The 21415-nt window shown below is 42.6% G+C and overlaps 1 pseudogene; it reads right to left on the reverse strand.

The window, feature by feature from the left end:
• Positions 1-470: 470 nt before the first annotated feature.
• LOC123152167 (uncharacterized) lies at positions 471-1087 on the reverse strand (annotated as a pseudogene).
• Positions 1088-21415: the final 20328 nt, after the last annotated feature.

Here is a 21415-nt window from a genome sequence, read left to right on the forward strand (position 1 = left end):
ATCACACAACTCCAATTCAATCGTGAAAGATTTTCTTTAAGAATTTATTGGTTAATACAAGAATATAAAATACAAATAACCTATGGTGCTTAGCGTAATCAAGAATTGCAGAAATCAAACTTTTATATATTATTTGCTACAGTGTTACATACTACTTCTCCAAATAATTCTTTTTAGTCTGCATATAAGATTTGCCTGAAGTCAAACTTCATAAAGTTTGAGCATATTTATATTGAAAAATATTAACATGTACAATACTAAAGTCATAGAGTATAAAAATTAAGATTCATGCCGCATTTAATGATATTGATTACACATGGAGAATATTGATATTTTTTCTGTAAGTTGGTCAAACTTTACGTTGTTTTACTTCAAATAAATCTTCTATACAGAGTAAAATATCTGGCGGGAGTATTTAATATTAGAAGTGCTAGCCCGTGCTGATGCACGGGTTGATGACTAGTAGATTATTAACTATCAAAGTCATATGGCCCTAGCAAGACATTGTTCAGGCCGCCCAGCTTGATCAACTCCTCGTTATCGTTGATAACTGTCTGGCTTTTCATGGGAAGCTCATGCCGGCAGTTGCTGACATGGTCAGTCGCCTTCTCCACACACTCGGGCAATTCAAAGAACCACGGGCCGTCGGCGTCGCCCATGGGGACACGGAAGTCCCTGAGCATGGCGTCGCAGAGGCCGAGGGTACCGATAGCAGCATCGTAATCCACCTGGCAATACCTGAGGCCGAGCGCCTCCTCCATACCTTTCTTGGCTTTCTGGAGTGCTTCCTTCACCTTGCCGCCGGCAGCCGCCACGTGGATCTTGAGGATGTCAACGGCGACGAGCGACAGGTCGCGGAGGTCCTTGGACTCAGAGCTCCTTTTGTCGGACCGGAGAGTCTGCACGCAGAATTCCTGGGTGACGTTCAGGTGCTTGTTGCGGCAGCTGCTCGAAGCGTTCTTGCAGGTTTCTACCACGAGGTCTACCACCTTGACCTTGTCGTTGCGCCGCCGGCATGTGCGCCGATGCACACAAAAAGGAGCATGATTGCAACCAAGAAGGCAGCGGTCGCCCGTGTGGTTGCCATTGCTGCAAGGATAGCTGCAATTGTATTGTAGGCTTTGTAGCTGAGAGAGAGGTGAAGATGAATTGATAGTCAGATTTTGTAGTGCAAAGATGGAGGTGGTGTACGGTTCTTGTGACATCTATATAGTGCAGCAGCAGGTTCATAAATCCAATGCAGCTTAGTCACGGATATCCAAATAATTAGTATTTCAGACACTATATGCACAGATATGTGTTGGAAAAATGAGCAAATTACTACGAGATTTAATCCGAATAAATAGGAAATAGATCATGACAGCAATAGCAGAGATTAAACTAATCATGCGAACTAGCATACTAGATGAACAGATCACATCTAGGGCACATACTAGAAACATGAGTTCTACCACGATCTCGAACAAGAAGGATAGAATAACATACGGTGCCGCGGGTGCAGCACCGCCGGCGTTGACGTTGTCGCCCATGTCGTCGAGGATGAGGTTGCCGAGGTCGGGGAAGAAGTCGTCGTTCGCGAAGTCGTCGCTGCCAGCAGTCGCGCGAGTGCGCTCCCCAAAAACCTGATCGCCCCTCTCCCATACAGGATCACGAGAGGCGGGGTTCTAGAGGCCTGCTGTCCCTTCTCCCGGTGCACGCCGAAAGGAGGGATGGAGAAGACTTGCTTGGCGGCGCAATGATCTAGAACGGTGGTCAGAAACCATACGAAGCGGCGGCGGCTAGGATAGACGTCTGCCTGACTATATAGTGCGGGCCGGGTAGGTCGTGGGAGTAAACCTCACGTCCGAGTCATCACGATCCAAAAGAATCGGAAATGGTTCAGTAATTAATGAGTCCATTAATTATTAATTAATGAGTCCATTAATTATTAATTAATGACTCATTAATTTTTCCCGAGCAGCAAAAATATAGACAACGTGCATAGCTCTGTCCTCGGCTTGGCTCAATCCCGCGGCGCGGCGTGGCGAGGCGAGCGAGGAGGAGGAGCGCGCGTGTAGGTCTCCTCTTCTCATGCTCATACAAGTGGTAGAAAAGCTCACCTTATAAAGAGGTGCAACTCTCTCTCAACTTCCGGGGTGGGACTAAACTTTAGTCTCACCCACTCCAGTCACATGTGTGCATGAATGGGCCAAGAGAATTTCAGAATTTTAGTTGGGCTTTGGGCCAAGGCCTACTAGCAAAATTCCAACAATCCCCCACAAAGTCTCATTGGCACTTCTCATCATTTAGTTCCAAAACATTGTTTATATACCGGTGCTTAGTGGAGACTGTGAAGTTGAACTTCCACTTAAAGATTTATGCTACACTGGATCACAACTTGAATAGTGGACTATGCCTTGAACTACAAGTTTTCTGCGAAACTAGTTTCACACAAATTCTTGACCGATACTGGGCTGCCGCAAGGCTTCCCCGCGGGTGGAGCGTATACGCCATACTCCAGGGCATTTTCATGAATTTATTAGAGAACACCCAATTCTCACAGACTGCGACGTTAACAGTCAAATTCATATAGGTGTGTTCCTCAGAAGATGTTCTGCAGGACAACATCTCTGCTTACCTGAATAAGCCACTTGGAACACATTAAGATAAGTATCAACCTGCCATGCAGATCAGGAGAGTATTGCATCTTCACGGAGTGGGATAGTTAATATAGGGATACTCTCCTCCCAGCTGACCAACAGCTTGTCTCCCACTTCTACTTCACGGGATCTCCGATCACATAGAGTGGGTTACCACTATGGACAACTCATGCGGTGGGTCTCAAACCCATCTCCATCGATGCATTATCTATCACATTATGTGATAGACCCTTTGTGAAGGGATCTGCCATGTTTTTCGATATTTGGATATAATCCAACGTAATAACTCCGGAGTTCCTCAATTTTCTGACAGATTTTAGTCTCCTCTTCACATGTCTTGAGGACTTCATGTTGTCCTTCGAACTGTTTATCTTGACAATCACAGTTTGATTATCACAGTTCATCAGGATAGGGGGTATTGGTTTTTCAACCATAGGTAAGTCCATCAAGAGTTCACGAAGCCACTCTGCTTCAACAGTGGCAGTGTCTAATGCTGTGAGTTCTGCTTCCATAGTTGACCTCATTAAGATGGTCTACTTGCAAGACTTCCAGGAAACAGCGCCACCACCAAGTGTAAAAACATAACCACTCGTGGGCTTTATCTCATCAGAATCAGATATCCAGTTTAAGTCACTATAACCCTGCAGTACCCTTGGATACCCGGTGTAGTGAATCCCATAGCTCGCGTAGCCTTTCAAATAGCGAATAACTCTCTCAAGAGCATGCCAATGATCATCTCCCGGTTTTGACACAAACCGACTCAGCTTGCTCACAGCAAAAGAGATGTCAGGCCTCGTGGCACTCGCCAAATACATAAGCGAGCCAATAATCTGAGAATACCTCAGTTGATCTCTAGCAATCCGTCGATTCTTTCGAAGCAACACACTAGCATCATATGGAGTTGGAGAAGGTGTGCAGTCGCTATACCCAAAACGACTCAAGACCTTTTCCACATAGTGAGACTGAAGCAGTGTGATCCCACCATTCTCATCTCTCAACAGCTTGATGTTTAAGATAACATCAGCTACTCCTAGATCCTTCATCTCAAAACAGCGAGATAAGAAATCCTTAACCTCCTTGATTAAATCAAGTTTGGTTCCAAAGATCAATATGTCGTCGACATACAGACAAAGAATAACTCCTTCACCCCCACCATAGCAATAGTACACGCACTTGTCACCATCATTTACTACAAAGCCGGCAGCAGTTAATGTCCTTTCGAACTTCTCATGCCACTCCTTAGGAGCTTGTTGAAGGCCATATAAAGACTTTAATAACTTGCACACCTTTCCTTCCTGACCAGGTACTACAAAACCATCTGGCTGATCCATGTAAATTTCCTCCTTCAACTCTCCATTGAGGAAAGCCGTCTTGACGTCCATTTGATGAACGAGAAGACCATGTGAGGCAGCCAGTGATAGTAGCACCTGAATTGTGGTCAGTCTAGCCACAGGTGAGTAAGTATCAAAGAAGTATTCACCTTCTTTCTGGGTATAACCCTTAGCCACAAGCCGTGCCTTGTTCTTTTCAATCGTACCATCAGGTCTAAGATTCTTCTTGAACACCCACTTACATCCTAAAGGTTTGCACCCATAAGGACGGCCAGTGATCTTATGGGACTTGCGAGGTTGCTTAGCTTGCACACATACTTGGCACTTAGAGCCTTTGACAGTAGAGATTTTCAGAATTAAATTCATATTGGCTAGCCACGTCATGCAACCAAAGTTAATGTGACAAAGTCGTGAATGCCAAATATCTGACTCATTGCTGTGGCAAACATTATTAATAACTTTAGTGCAAATATCTGACAAAGACAGGCGGAACAAGCCTCGGCTCTCATAGCCTTTTCCAACAAATTGTCCATACTTAGAAATTACAACATTATTGGATTCGAAAACCAACTTAAAACCATCTCAACATCAATGGGAACCGCTAACGAGATTTTTATTGATGGACGGCACATGATGAACGTTCTTCAGACGCACGGTCTTCCCCGAAGTAAACTTCAGATCGACCGTACCAACACCTCGAACGATGGCATGTGACCCGTTCCCCATCAGCATGGGAGAAGTCCCAGTGGCCTGGTAAGAAGAAAACTTGGAGGCGTCAGCACAAACATGTACATTGGCACCGGTGTCAATTAACCAATCAGGGGATCGAAATACTGAAAGGATGGTAGGAAAAATATCGTATCCTGATTCCTTCATATCAGTATCACCGATAACAACATTAGCGGACTTGCCGCTCTTGTCATGTTCGCGCTCCTCAAAACGGTTAGGACACTTCGGAGCCCAGTGATTAGGATCACCGCAAACATGGCAAAGTCCCTTCCCCTTCTTATGAGAATTCTTCTTGAAGTTGGTAGAATGTGCTGGCTTGTTCTTTGTATCAAACTTACCTTTGCCCTGAGTTTTGTTCTTGTTGTTTTTGAACTTTTTGGGATGGAAGTTCTTCTTCTGTACCATGTGGGCACTAGAACCTCCCTCAGCAACTCGAGCACGTGTGTCCTTTGCTCTCGCCTTCTCTTCAACATCAAGAGTACCAATGAGATCCGCAACGGAAAACTCCTGTCTCTTGTGTTTCAAGGAAGTAGAAAAAATTATTCCACGAAGGTGGAAGCTTGGCAATGATGCCTCCGGCAACACACACTTGAAGTAATCAAGTTCTTTTGCGAGTGACTATATCTCATTAGCCTGCTGTACAACAAGGCGCTCATCAGTCATCTTGTAGTCATAGAATTGCTGCATGACGTACAACTCGCCGCCGACGTCCGAGGCACCAAACTTGGCCTCGAGCGCAGCCCACATGTCCTTGCCGTTGTAAAATGACATATACGAATCGATCTTCTCAAAAGCTTCCAGCTGTGCTGGATTAAGATCGCCCTCAGGCTTGCCCTTGGTGGCGTCATAGCAGCCCATGGTCTGAAACCAGTAGACTGCTATCGTGCGCCACCTCTTATATTGCGCCCCTTTAATGGCAGGCAGCTTCAAATGCGCAGCAAAATACGAGATTTAATCCGAATAAATAGGAAATAGATCATGACATCAATAGCAGAGATTAAACTAACCCCGAGTAGGTCATGGGACAACGTGCATAGCTCTGTCCTCGGCTCAATCCCGCAACCCGCGGCGCGGCACTCGTGTAGGTCTCCTCTTCTCATGGTCATACAAGTGGTAGAATAGCTCACCTTATAAAGAGGTGCAACTCTCTCTCAACTTCCGGGGTGGGACTAAACTTTAGTCTCACTCACTCCACTCACATGTGTGCATGAATGGGCCAAGAGAATTTCAGAATTTTAGTTGGGCTTTGGGCCAAAGGCCTACTAGCAAAATTCCAACAATATGTAGATCCACATTTTGGGTGTGCTAGTATTAATACGTGTGGCATGAGTGTGTTCTTGTTTTATGTATTTCTAGAGTGAATCTCACGTTATTTCCCCATATCATAAAATGGATTTGGGACATTAAAGGAAGATTATGCGCATTTTGCACTTGATAATCTATCTATCTTCTACATTTATATATCTATCTATATCTATCTCTATATTCATCCCTATATCTATACCTATCTATATGTATACTATATATGTATATTTATATCTACACCTATCTATCTATCTATCTATCTATCTATCTTTATATCTATATCTCTATCTATCTATACCTATACTTCTACTCCCTCCGTCCCAAAATAAGTATCTCAAGCTTAGTACAAGTTCGTACTAAAGTTAATACAAAGTTGAGACACTTATTTTGAGACGGAGAAAGTACTAATTAGGCACTCCCTAGAAATTACCATGTTAATCGGTAAAATTCAAGATAATTGGAAACCCATGCCCCTTCGTAAATACATGTAATTGCTTACACCATTTAGGATATGCTTGCATGATGGATATATACGATACACATGCATCATTATTAACCCGGAACACCTTTAAGATTACATTAAAAATGGCATCCAGGAGACACTATATTAAATAATACTGCCCATGATTAAATAGGAGGAAATCCAATTCTCCATCGAGGTATATGTGCAAAGAGTTAAACATTGATCATTTGGATATTCATGGGGCATATTGCATTTGGAAACCCCTACTCAGTGCACTATATAGTATATATAAGCCATAATCATAGCTATGTACTCCACCTCAACCCATCCATCTCTGCACTGCAGTTCCATTTGATCCATTCATCGTCTCCCTCAGTTACAATATAATTTTCTAGCAAGCCTGGCAGCAATGGAAATGGTGCAAACCACCTCCTTAGCATTCACTGGAATTGTCATCATTCTCCTTTCCATGGCCATCACCAATCAAGCTTCCGACACCAAGCCCATGCCGTCAGGCATCACGTTGGAAGCATGCAAGAATGTCTCGAGTGACTTCTTCAAGGTGCGCTCCACATATGACTTTTGTGTATCAACGCTCCAGTCAGACAAACGAAGCATCAACGCGAAGGACTGCCGCATCCTAGCTCTTGTGGACGTCGACGCCATGAAGCCCCAAGCCACGGCCGTGATGGCCAAGGTTGAGAACTTGATCCATGGTGCCACCAAGGACAAGCTCGCGACTCGCGCCCTTGGGTTCTGCCAAGTGGACTACGGTGGCATGGTGAGCACCCTCGAAATCTGCCATGATATCATCCAGAACTTTGAGGTTCGTAAAGGCAATGAAGGTCCGACGCCCTACGACCTGCCTGATTGCATTGCGAAAACAACCAAAGCCATCAACGATTGCTCTGACAAAACAAAGTTTACGTCGGTTACAAAAGGGCTAACAAAGGAATATGAGGAGTTATCTATGATGATCAGCCTCAGCAGCTCTTTGCCACATCTCTACATCACATCACCCTGATTTTTCTGGAAAAATATGATTTTATAGCATCGGTTTTAGGGTCTGCGAGGCCACCAGGTGGGGACAACCCACCTAGGCGCGCTTGGAGGGGGCACGCCTTGGTGGGTTGTGCCCACCCAGGTGCCCCCCTTCCGGTGGTTCATGGCTCCAGAAATTCTCTTTATTGATATAAAAAATCCTTGCAAAGTTTCGTTCCATTCCTAAAACTTTTATTTCTGCACAAAAACAACACCATGGTAGTTCTGCTGAAAACAGCATCAGTCCGGGGTTAGTTTCATTCAAGTCATGCAAATTAGAGTCCAAAACAAGAGGAAAAGCATTGGGAAAAGTAGATGTGTTGGAGACCTAACGGTGGCGGCGGGAAACAAATGAGGAAAGGGTGGCGTGTTCATAAAACGCCACCAATCAATGGAAACTTAGCATAGAAGGAACATTGAGCTAGCACAACGCGTGTGTGCACATTGCTCACCCAAGGCTATGATCCATATACTTGTGTGCCCAACAGAGCACACTATTCATAGTAAAGAATATTGTTCTGTTTATCCTAGTAGAGCAGTGGCAGCAAGCGACACAAGAAGAAGTAGATGATGATCAGATGATGGTTTATCCTAATTAATTATGCATGTAATAGTTTACTTTGGCGTGTGGAAATGTCATGTGTACTAGGCAACTATGTAATTGGATGTTTAATTTGATTGTGGAATCATGTCCTTATATCATGATAAATGTTTATTATTCATGCTAGAATTGTATTAACTGAAAACATAATACATGTGTGAATACATAGACAAACAAAGTGTCACTAGTATGCCTCTACTTGACTAGCTTGTTGATCAAAGATGGTTATGTTTCCTAGCCATAGACACGAGTTGTCATTTGATTAACGGGATCACATCATTAGGAGAATGATGTGATTGACATGACCCATTCCGTTAGCTTAGCACCGGATCATTTAGTATGTTGCTATTGCTTTCTTCATGACTTATACATGTTCCTATGACTATGAGATTATGCAACTCCTCTTTACCGGAGTAACACTTTGTGTGCTACCAAACGTCACAACGTAACTGGGTGATTATAAAGGAGCTCTACAGGTGTCTCCAAAGGTACATGTTGGGTTGGCGTATTTCGAGATTAGGATTTGTCACTCCGATTGTCAGAGAGGTATCTCTGGGCCCTCTCGGTAATGCACATCACTTAAGCCTTGCAAGCATTGCAACTAATGAGTTAGTTGCGGGATGATGTATTATGGGACGAGTAAAGAGACTTGCCGGTAACGAGATTGAACTAGGTATTGAGATACTGACGATCGAATCTCGGGCAAGTAACATGCCGATGACAAAGGGAACAACGTATGTTGTTATGCGGTCTGACCGATAAAGATCTTCGTAGAATATGTAGGAGCCAATATGAGCATCCAGGTTCCTCTATTGGTTATTGACCGGAGACGTGTCTCGGTCATGTCTACATAGTTGTCGAACCCGTAGGGTCCGCACGCTTAACGTTTCGATGATAGTTATATTATGAGTTTATATGTTTTGATGTACCGAAGGTTGTTCGGAGTCCCGGATGTGATCACGGACATGAAGAGGAGTCTCGAAATGGTCGAGACATGAAGATTGATATATTGGAAGCCTATGTTTGGATATCAGAAGTGTTCCGAGTGAAATCAGGATTTTACCGGAGTACCGGGAGGTTAGCGGAACCCCCCAGTAACTTAATGGGCCTTAGTGGCCCTAGGTGGAAGAGAGGAGAGGAGGCAAGGGCTGGCCGCGCGCCCCTCCCCCCTAGTCCGAATAGGACAAGGAGAGGGGGGTGGCGCCCCCCTTCCTTCTCGTCCACTCCTTCCCCCTCCCAAGTCCTAATCCAACTAGGAAAGGGGGGAGTCCTACTCCCGGTGGGAGTAGGACTCCTCCGGCGCGCCTCCTCCTATGGCCGGCCGCACCCCCCCCCCCTTGCTCCTTTATATACGGGGGCAGGGGGGCATCCCATAGATACAACAATTGATCGTTTGATCTTTTAGCCGTGTGTGGTGCCCCCCTCCACCATAGTCCACCTCGATAATACTGTAGCGGTGCTTAGGCGAAGCCCTGCATTGGTAGAACATCATCATATTCACCACGCCGTCGTGCTGACGAAACTCTCCCTCAACACTCGGCTGGATCGGCGTTCGAGGGACGTCATCGGGCTAAACGTGTGCTGAACTCGGAGGTGTCGTGCGTTTGGTACTTGATCAGACAGATCGTGAAGACATACGACTACATCAACCGCGTTGTGCTAAGGCTTCCGCTTTCGGTCTACGAGGGTACGTGGCCAACACTCTCCCCTCTCGTTGCTATGCATCACCATGATCTTGCGTGTGCATAGGAAATTTTTTGAAATTACTACGTTCCCCAACAATGGCATCCGAGCCTGATTTTATGTGTAGATGTCATATGCACGTGTAGAACACAAGTGAGTTGTGGTCGATATAAGCCATACTGCTTACCAGCATGTCATACTTTGGTTCGGCGGTATTGTTGGATGAAGCGGCCCGGACCGACATTACGTGTACGCTTACGCGAGACTGGTTCTACCGACGTGCTTTGCACAGAGGTGGCTGGCGGGTGTCAGTCTCTCCAACTTTAGTTGAACCGAGTGTGGCTACGCCCGGTCCTTGCGAAGGTTAAAACAACACCAACTTGACAAACTATCGTTGTGGTTTTTGATGCATAGGTAAGAATGGTTCTTGCTAAGACCGTAGCAACCATGTAAAACTTGCAACAACAAAGTAGAGGATGTCTAACTTGTTTTTGCAGGGCATGTTGTGATGTGATATGGTCAAGACATGATGCTAAATTTTATTGTATGAGATGATCATGTTTTTTACCGAGTTATCGGCAACTGGCAGGAGCCATATGGTTGTTGCTTTATTGTATGCAATGCAATCGACCTGTAATGCTTTACTTTATCACTAAGCGGTAGCGATAGTCGAAGAAGCATAAGATTGGCGAGACGACAACGATGCTATGATGGAGATCAAGGTGTTGCGCCGGTGACGACGGTGATCACGGAGGTGCTTCGGAGATGGAGATCACAAGCACAAGATGATGATGGCCATATCATATCACTTATATTGATTGCATGTGATGTTTATATTTTGTGCATCTTATCTTGCTTTGATTGACGGTAGCATTATAAGATGATCCCTCACTAAATTATCAAAGTATAAGTGTTCTCCCTGAGTATGCACTGTTGCGAAAATTCTTCGTGCTGAGACACCACGTGATGATCAGGTGTGATAGGCTCTACGTTCAAATACAATGGGTGCAAAACAGTTGCACATGTGGAATACTCAGGTTAAACTTGACGAGCCTAGCATATAACAGATATGGCCTCAGAACACGGAGACCGAAAGGTCGAGCGTGAATCATATAGTAGATATGATCAGCATAGTGATGTTCACCATTAAAACTACTCCATCTCACGTGATGATCGGACATGGTTTAGTTGATTTGGATCACGTGATCTCTTAGAGGATTAGAGGGATGTCTATCTAAGTGGGAGTTCTTAAGTAATATGATTAATTGAACTTAAATTTATCGTGAACTTAGTACCTGATAGTATCTTGCTTGTTTATGTTGATTGTAGATAGATGGCCCGTGCTGTTGTTCCGTTGAATTTTAATGTGTTCCTTGAGAAAGCAAAGTTGAAAGATGATGGTAGCAATTACATGGACTGGGTCCGTAACTTGAGTATTATCCTCACTGCTGCACAGAAGAATTACGTCCTGGAAGTATCGCTGGGTGCCAGGCCTGCTGCAGGAGCAACACCAGATGTTATGAACATCTGGTAGAGCAAAGCTGATGACTACTCGATAGTTCAGTGTGCCATGCTTTACGGCTTAGAACCGGGACTTCAACGGCGTTTTGAACGTCATGGAGCATATGAGATGTTCCAGGAGTTGAAGTTAATATTTCAAGCAAATGCCCGGATTGAGAGATATGAAGTCTCCAATAAGTTCTATAGCTGCAAGATGGAGGAGAACAGTTCTGTCAGTGAGCATATACTCAAAATGTCTGGGTATAATAATCACTTGATTCCATTGGGAGTTAATCTTCCAGATGATTTCGTCATTGACAGAATTCTCCAATCACTGCCACCAAGCTACAAGAGCTTCGTGATGAACTATAATATGCAAGGGATGAATAAGACTATTCCCGAGCTCTTCGCAATGCTGAAAGCTGCGGAAGTAGAAATCAAGAAGGAGCATCAAGTGTGTATGGTCAACAAGACCACTAGTTTCAAGAAAAAGGGCAAAGGGAAGAAGAAGGGGAACTTCAAGAAGAACAGCAAACAAGTTGCTGCTCAAGAGAAGAAACCCAAGTCTGGACCTAAGCCTGAAACTGAGTGTTTCTACTGCAAGCAAACTGGTCACTGGAAGCGGAACTGCCCCAAGTATTTGGCGGATAAGAAGGATGGCAAGGTGAACAAAGGTATATGTGATATACATGTTATTGATGTGTACCTTACTAATGCTCGCAGTAGCACCTAGGTATTTGATACTGGTTCTATTGCTAATATTTGCAACTCGAAACAGGGGTTACGGATTAAGCAAAGATTGGCTATGGACAAGGTAACGATGCGCGTGGGAAATGGTTCCAAAGTTGATGTGATCGCAGTCGGAACGCTACCTCTACATCTACCTTTGGGATTAGTATTAGACCTAAATAATTGTTATTTGGTGCCAGCGTTGAGCATGAATATTATATCTGGATCTTATTTGATGCAAGACGGATATTCATTTAAATCAGAGAATAATGGTTGTTCTATTTATATGAGTAATATCTTTTATGGTCATGCACCCTTGAAGAGTGGTCTATTCTTATTGAATCTTGATAGTAGTGACACACATATTCATAATGTTGAAGCCAAAAGATGCAGAGTTGATAATGATAGTGCAACTTATTTGTGGCACTACCGTTTAGGTCATATCGGTGTAAAGCGCATGAAAAAACTCCATACCGATGGACTTTTGGAACCACTTGATTATGAATCACTCTCTACTTGCGAACTGTGCCTCATGGGCAAAATGACTAAAACACCGTTCTCCGATACTATGGAGAGAGCAACAGATTTGTTGGAAATCATACATACAGATGTATGTGGTCTGATGAATGTTGAGGCTCATGGCGGATATCGTTATTTTCTCACCTTCACAGATGACTTAAGCAGATATGGGTATATCTACTTAATGAAACATAAGTTTGAAACATTTGAAAAGTTCAAAGAATTTCAGAGTGAAGTTGAAAATCATCGTAACAAGAAAATAAAGTTTCTACGATCTGATCATGGAGGAGAATATTTGAGTTACGAGTTCGGTGTACATTTGAAAAAGTGCGGAATAGTTTCGAAACTCACGCCACCCGGAACACCACAACATAATGGTGTGTCCGAACGTCGTAATCGTACTTTAATAGATATGGTGCGATCTATGATGTCTCTTACTGATTTACCGCTATCGTTTTGGGGTTATGCTTTAGAGACGGCCGCATTTACGTTAAATAGGGCACCATCAAAATCCGTTGAGACGACGCCTTATGAACTGTGGTTTGGCAAAAAACCAAAGTTGTTGTTTCTGAAAGTTTGGGGCTGCGATGCTTATGTGAAAAAGCTTCAACCTGATAAGCTCGAACCCAAATCGGAGAAATGTGTCTTCATAGGATACCCAAAGGAGACCGTTGGGTACACCTTCTATCACAGATCCGAAGGCAAGATTTTTGTTGCTAAATTAGGAAACTTTCTAGAGAAGGAGTTTCTCTCGAAAGAAGTGAGTGGGAGGAAAGTAGAACTTGATGAGGTAACTGTACTTGCTCCCTTATTGGAAAGTAGTTCATCACAGAAACCGGTTTCCGTGACACCTACACCAATCAGTGAGGAAGTTAATGATGATGATCATGAAACTTCAGACCAAGTTACTACTGAGCCTCATAGATCAACCAGAGTAAGATCCGCAGCAGAGTGGTACGGTAGTCCTGTTCTGGAAGTCATGCTACTAGATCATGATGACCCTACGAACTATGAAGAAGCGATGGTGAGCCCAGATTCCGCAAAATGGCTTGAGGCCATGAAATCTGAGATGCGATCCATGTATGAGAACAAAGTATGGACTTTGGTTGACTTGCCTGATGATCGGCAAGCAATTGAAAATAAATGGATCTTCAAGAAGAAGACTGACGCTGACGGTAATGTTACTGTCTACAAAGCTCGACTTGTTGTGAAAGGTTTTCGACAAGTTCAAGGGATTGACTACGATGAGACCTTCTCACTCGTAGCGATGATTAAGTCTGTCCGAATCATGTTAGCAATTACCGCATTTTATGATTATGAAATTTGGCAAATGGATGTCAAAACTGCATTTCTGAATGGATTTCTAGAAGAAGAGTTGTATATGATGCAACCAAAAGGTTTTGTGGATCCAAAGGGAGCTAACAAAATGTGCAAGCTCCAGCGGTCCATTTATGGACTGGTGCAAGTCTCTCAGAGTTGGAATAAACGCTTTGATAGTATGATCAAAGCATTTGGTTTTGTACAGACTTTTGGAGAAGCCCGTATTTATAAGAAAGTGAGTGGGAGCTCTGTAGCATTTCTAATATTATATGTACATATTGCTGATTGGAAATGATATAGAATTTCTAGATAGCATAGGGATACTTGAATAAGAGTTTTTCAATGAAAGACGACCTCGGTGAAGCTGCTTATATATTGGGCATTAAGATATATAGAGATAGATCAAGACGCTTAATTGGACTTTCACAAAGCACATACCTTGAAAAAGTTTTGAAGAAGTTCAAAATGGATCAAGCAAAGAAAGGGTTCTTGCCTGTGTTACAAGGTGTGAAGTTGAGTAAGACTCAATGCCCGACCACTGCAGAAGATAGAGAGAAAATGAAAGATGTTCCCTATGCTTCAGCCATAGGCTCTATCATGTATGCAATGTTGTGTACCAGACCTGATGTGTGCCTTGCTATAAGCCTAGCAGGGAGGTACCAAAGTAATCCAGGAGTGGATCACTGGACAGCGGTCAAGAACATCCTGAAATACCTGAAAAGGACTAAGGATATGTTTCTCGTTTATGGAGGTGACAAAGAGCTCATCGTAAATGGTTACGTTGATGCAAGCTTTGACACTGATCCGGACGATTCTAAATCACAAACCGGATACGTGTTTACATTGAACGGTGGTGCTGTCAGTTGGTGCAGTTCTAAACAAAGTGTAGTGGCGGGATCTACGTGTGAAGCGGAGTACATAGCTGCTTCAGAAGCAGCAAATAAAGGAATCCAGATTTCAGAAGAGATATAGATTTGCAAGATACATACGGATCTGAATGTTGCAGACCCGTTGACGAAGGGCACGGTGCCAATGCGCGTCCTCAGTTTGTGTGAGGTGGATTATGACACCATGGTGAGCGTCATCAACATATGTGATGCCATTATCAGGGATTACCAACGTGACGAGGGCAGGCAATGGTCCAAAGAGCTAGTCCGTTGGATGGATATGGCACGTGATCATGTCAATGAGTGCATCTCTGAGCTTGTTGACATGCCTGCAGTGGGGGCTCTTGTCAATGAAAACAATGAATTGGGAATGCTGGTTAAACTGAACACCGCCTTGGTAGCAGCCCGTATGTTTCCCGAGTAATAGGATGTTTGTGTTTATATGGCAAAAAATATGTCGATGAGAAATAAATTGTACTATTAATAGTTATTACTATAAATATAATGATAAATGTGTTGTGGCATCAATATGCATGGTTTTCCACAAATTTTTCATTTTGCTATGATAATTCTAGATTTTTTGGGGCCCATTCGTCTTTCTTTCTTCAAAGTCTTACAATAATGACATCTATCACTCGTTGTGGAACCTCTCTTTTAAATTGGCTCTTGAAATCCGATTGTCAGTATTTTTCTAATATACCATTGTTAGTATGTTATTCTGATGTGTTGAACTTATCTATCTCCCGAGTTATCTCTATGCGTGAATATTTTCAAGTATGAAGAGCCGAGGTCAATGTAACAGCGCAAACAATTGCAACCACCCGTTTAGCCAACAGGCTACTACCATCTACGTGCCAATCCTTATCTTTACATAATATAATAATAAAGAACGGAGGCTTTCATATTGTCCATCCGTCATCTGTTTATATCCATCGATTTTATGTTAACCATAAAAATTAACGGCTGGGATTTAAAAATAAATCAACACACATGTAATAAGGAAAGCAAACAAACAAACGCTATGGAACAAAGTAAAAAAAAGTCACGAACGTTGCACGTCTCTCTTGACAATGAGAAAAAGGAAAACAATCATATATATCAGATCAATTTCCTGACAATCCCTATTTGGCACTACAAGCGCCGGTTATAACTGTTTTGTGCAAACCGGCGCCTGCAGCCCACATCCCTCTGATGCGACTGGGCCGGTCCATGTATCTGCTTTTAAATTTTTTTTCTAAAGGTTCAGAAAATGTGCGTCCGCACGAAATCGAACTCAAGATCTGCTCTAGTAAATTAGCACCGCAACCATCAGGCCACAAAATATCGCGGTAACTCCTCCGTTTGGGAATCTTCCAGAACCTTCCCTAAACCGTTTTTTGGTTCGTTGGTCATTTTAAGGTGCGATTTTACTCGGTTTTCTTTTGTTCTTTTCCTTTTATTTCTTAAATGCGTTTTTTATCATGTTATTTTTCAAAATCAATCATGTTTTTCTCTTTCACGTATTTAACAAAATCGATGAACTTTTTTCCAAATTCGATGAACCTTTTTAAAAATTGATGAACTTTTTCGAAATACGAGTAACTTTGTTCAAATCCGATGAACTTTTTTTTTCAAAATTGATTCTACAACTATCGCTAACGCATAGTGATAAAGTAAAGCAATTACATGGCATTTGCATCTCATACAATAAAGCGACAACCATAAGGCAACTGCCAGTTGCCGATAACTTTTACAAAACATGATCATCTCATACAATAACGTATATCACATCATGTCTTGACCATATCACATCACAACATGCCCTGCAAAAACAAGTTAGACATCCTCTACTTTGATGTTGCAAGTTTTACGTGGCTGCTACGGGCTTCTAGCAAGAAACATTCTTAACTACGCATCAAAATCACAACGGTGATTTATCAAGTTTGTTGTTTTAGCCTTCAACAAGGACCGGTCGCAGTCAAATTCGATTCAACGAAAGTGGGAGAAACAGACACCCACCAGCCACCTTTATGCAAAACTAGTTGCATGTCTGTCGGTGCAACAGGTCTCATGAACGTGGTCATGTAAGGTTGATACGGGCCGCTTCATCCAACAATACCGCCGAATCGAAATAAGACATTGGTGGTAAGCATAGACCTGGCTCGGATGCCACTGTTGGGGAACGTAGCATGCAGTTTCAAAAAAAATCTTACGCTCATGCAAGATCTATCTAGGAGATGTATAGCAACAAGAGGGGGAGAGTGTTTCCACGTACCCTCGTAGACCAAAAGCAGAATCATTTTGACAACGTGGTTGATGTAGTCGAACTTCTTCTCGTTTCGACCGATCAAGCACCGAACGTACGGCACCTCCGAGTTCTGCACACGTTTAGCTCGATGACGTCCCTTGAACTCTTGATCCAACAAATTGTCGAGGGAGAGTTTCGTCAGCACGATGGTGTGGTGATGGTGATGGTGAAGTGATCCGCACAGGGCTTCGCCTAAGCACTGTGACAACTAGTCATCTACCCGTGCGTTCGCACGGGCTATAGAAATTATATATTTACAAAATCTTCACAATATATATTCTAAGGACAATGGTGATTGATATTAGATGAAATTTCATTTTCCTATCCTCACTGTAATGGATGAGCCCAAAATTAGAAAGATAACAATACATGCCATAGCATTAATAATTAACATAGAGAACCTTTTGTTGTATAAATCATTCTTAGATTCTCGTTGACAACCTTGAATCATAAGAACTGGCCAAATTATGTCTCCGTATAACTTGTGTTGGTATATTTTAGTTAGAAATCAATAATACTTTTTGCTAATATTTGACCTGCAAAGGAGAATGTTTTTTATAATTTATACCACGATGTATGTCAGGAAGAACCTATAAATATAATAAAGTGGTGTTGTCTATGTAAAAAAAGTCTCGCATAAATTTGAATATAAAGACATTATTTTGTTTCTTCTTGGAATTATTATATCCTCGAGTAATATTGTATGAAGAAATGTATGACAACCCGATTGTATAGTTGGATTATTTTTAATATGCAGAACTCCAAAGCACGGAAGGTTCATATTAGAATGTTTAATGCATGTAATGTATCAAATTATGCCAAATAAATATTTAGTAGCTACTCGCATTTTAGCCTATTGGTCCCTTTGATGACTTCGAGAGTGCTTAAAGTTACCTCACCCTTTCTACTATATCTTCTCTAGATCATGGTACAAACTCGTGCTTGCAAATAAGAATTACCTTTTCTACCGAAGGTTTTCCCTAATTGTGTCTGAACGTGTACCCCTATAGACTTCCATCAAATAGAATGCTATCCCTTTGCTTGGTACAGCTTTATGTGTAGTAGGTAGAATTTTCTTACGACGGAGCTAGAAAGTAACCCTTGATCCATTCTGAAGTAGATTTGAAAGTCTGATATCATAATACATTTCACAATGACTCCAAAAAAGATTTTGGTTGATGGCTTGCGTGAAATTTGTTTCATTAGATTTTTCACATGAAATATGTTCAGAGTATTACTTTTTGAACTTGTTGTGTTTGCATGCTCGAGCAAAAAATAATGATCAAGTTTAATAGTAAGAAACTTAAAACGATTAGAAACTTTAAATAGTATTGGGACTCATAGAGTGCAATTTTTAAATGTTACCAGTTCCTCTCATCATGGGCGTAGTCAATTGGAACACTTGGTTTGTTTTTCCTGTTTGCGGTTAAGAAGGTGAATCTTACTGACTACATATAATGTATTGATTTCTACTCCAGCACGTACGCCATGACAAACTTGTACCTGCTGCGAGGCCCTCTCGAGCAATCGATACATACATATGTTAGTGCGTATACTTTCTTTTAATGTATATACTTGTCTTTGCTATAGCCTTCTTCCTACATCTGCGAGTAAGCAGCAACCTGTTTTTTTAATAATTGTCACCTTGAACATGGCACACATGAAACCTATATTCCTCCATTGCCGAACCATCTAAAACAACTAACTTTTCCTTACTCACTGACACACGGTTTTAAGCATCATCCCATACTGTTCATTTTTCATATTCTAATATGTTTTCCAAACTGAGAAAATGATACAACCAATCATATCTTGCGAAATTGTTCTGCAACTTTCTTGCTTTAAGCATGATATAATTCTTCCTTGAAATTGATGGGAAATAGGCTAAAGGGTAATCTGTTTCTATTAAAAACTACAACGCAGAATCAGGTTTTTCGTCTTAGTTTGCAAACCCTAAACAAGAATCGAACGAAATTGGTACCACTGGAAAGCTTGCAACATATCCCATAACTTTTACCACTGTCTTAATTTCAGATTATGCAATGTTTTATCACAGTTTTAAACTTAACTCTACCGGCTCAGACAACCCATGCCTAGATAAATACTTAGCGTCAGTCTCTCCAATCCATCTTTCTACTTTGCCAATAATGACTAATTAGGGTTTACCTTTTCTGTGTGGAATCATTCTTCCAGTTCCATGGCAAGATCACAAATTTTGGACGACCCAACGGATTCTCCTTCCTCCAGAGTCTTCTTCTCCGCTCAGATTGGCTACTGCGCCTTACTCTTCTGATTACATGTATTCCCTTCTCTCTTCTGACTAAATTCTCCCTGGTGCAATATGTGCAGTCTACTGCCTTGAGCTGCTCCTTGTCATAGCCTGCTCTGCACTCCAGATCTCTTGCTCTGATTGGTGGCTGGATCAAATGCAACCCACCCAACAGTAGTTAGCTCAACATAAGCGGCTTCAAAAAAACGCAAGGAGCAGCACGTAAACGTAAAGGTCGACGACTGAAAATGGCAACACCATCCTAGAGCAGTGGAGCTCACGGCTATAGGTAGAACTTGGTGGTGGTAGTCATGAACAGCGACCAGCACCAGCCTCCGATAGAAGGGGGCAGTTCATCCATGTGCTTGAGTGTTGACGGCTGGCCATATTGTGAACGACAGAGTCGTCAATTCTGACTAAGTGTAGTCTCATGCTGATTCTCTACTGACGCATAGGCATGTCCGGCGGTGGCCAGCGTGACTGCATACTGGGTCATCGATCAATGATCCGGGCAATTCAATTGTAAACCCCAAAAAAGCAAATTCAAAGCAAATCAGTGTGAGATGAGGAACCTGATTTAGATAAGGAACAAAATTCTAATGTGATAACTTCAGCGAGAGCTTGGGATCCATGCCCTAACATCCTTGCTCCAATTTGAGAGAGAGAACGATCTGTTTACCGTGTGTGAAGTAAAGAGAGACATGAGAGAAGAGATATATGAGAGTTTGAGAGAGGGAGAAACGGGATAGATTGAGAGAGATAGACGAAGAGAGATATGACAGTTTGAGAGAGAGAAAGAGACGTGAGGGACTGAGAGAGAGAGTTTGAGAGAGGGACGTCAGAGATTGTGAGAGACCACGATTTCTTAGGTTGTTGTTTTTCTTTTACTTTGAGAGGAATAGAAAGAGGTAGATATTTTATGGTTTACTATTCAAAAGTTTTTTTGGCCGAACTAAGCTGCCTGAATGGTCAAAAAAATATTGTTCTCTGAAGATTAATCTACACCGTAATAACTCGGTCCCACCAGATGAACGGCTGGTAAATTCTAATTAACGTGGTAATTTTTAGGGAGTCTATAATTAGTATAGAATATAGATATAGATATAGATATAGATATAGATAGATAGATATAGATATAGATATAGATATAGATAGATAGATAGATAGATAGATAGATAGATATGACTGAAGGCGTAAACTGTGGAGGGGCGCCGCACACGGCTAGGAATCAATGTTGTGTGTTCTAGAGGTGCCCCTCCCACATATATATTAGGTGGGAGAGGGAGGGGAGCAGCAAGGGGCGCCTCCTCCAAGTCGCCCCCCCCCCTTCATAAGTGTTGGAGGGGGAAGGAAAGAGAGGGGGAGAGAGGGAAAGGGGGAGGCTGAATCCTCCCCTTTCCTTCTCCCTTCCCTCCTTTCCTTCTTCTCCTATTTTGGTCTACATGGGGCGCACCAGCCCACTAGGGGCTGGTCTGTCCCCTGCTTGGCCCATTAGGCCCATATAGTTGCCGGGGGATGCTCAGAACCCCTTCCGTTGACCCGATATGTACCAGGAACCCTCGGAACACTTCCAGTGTCCAAATACCATCGTCCTATATATGAATCTTTACCTCTCGACCATTTCGAGACTCCTCGTCATGTCCGTGATCTCATCCGGGACTCCGAACTACATTCGGTCACCAAATTGCATAACTCATATAATACAAAATCGTCATCAAACGTTAAGCGTGCGGACCCTACGGGTTCGAGAACTATGTAGACATGACTAAGACACCTCTCCGGTCGATAACCAACAGCGGAACCTGGATGCTCATATTGGTTCCTACATATTCTACGAAGATCTTTATCGGTCGTACCGTAATGACAACATACGTTATTCCCTTTGTCATTGGTATGTTACTTGCCCGAGATTCGATCGTCGATATCTTCATACCTATTTCAATATCGTTACCGGAAAGTCTCTTCACTCGTTCCATAATAGATCATCCCAAAATTAACTCATTAGTCACACTGCTTGCAAGGCTTATTATGATGTGCATTACCGAGAGGGCCCAGAGATACCTCACCGATACTCGGAGTGACAAATCCTAATCTCAATCTATGCCAACCCAA

Source organism: Triticum aestivum, chromosome 7A (assembly GCF_018294505.1).
Source record: "Triticum aestivum cultivar Chinese Spring chromosome 7A, IWGSC CS RefSeq v2.1, whole genome shotgun sequence".
Classification (NCBI taxonomy): Eukaryota; Viridiplantae; Streptophyta; class Magnoliopsida; order Poales; family Poaceae; genus Triticum; species Triticum aestivum.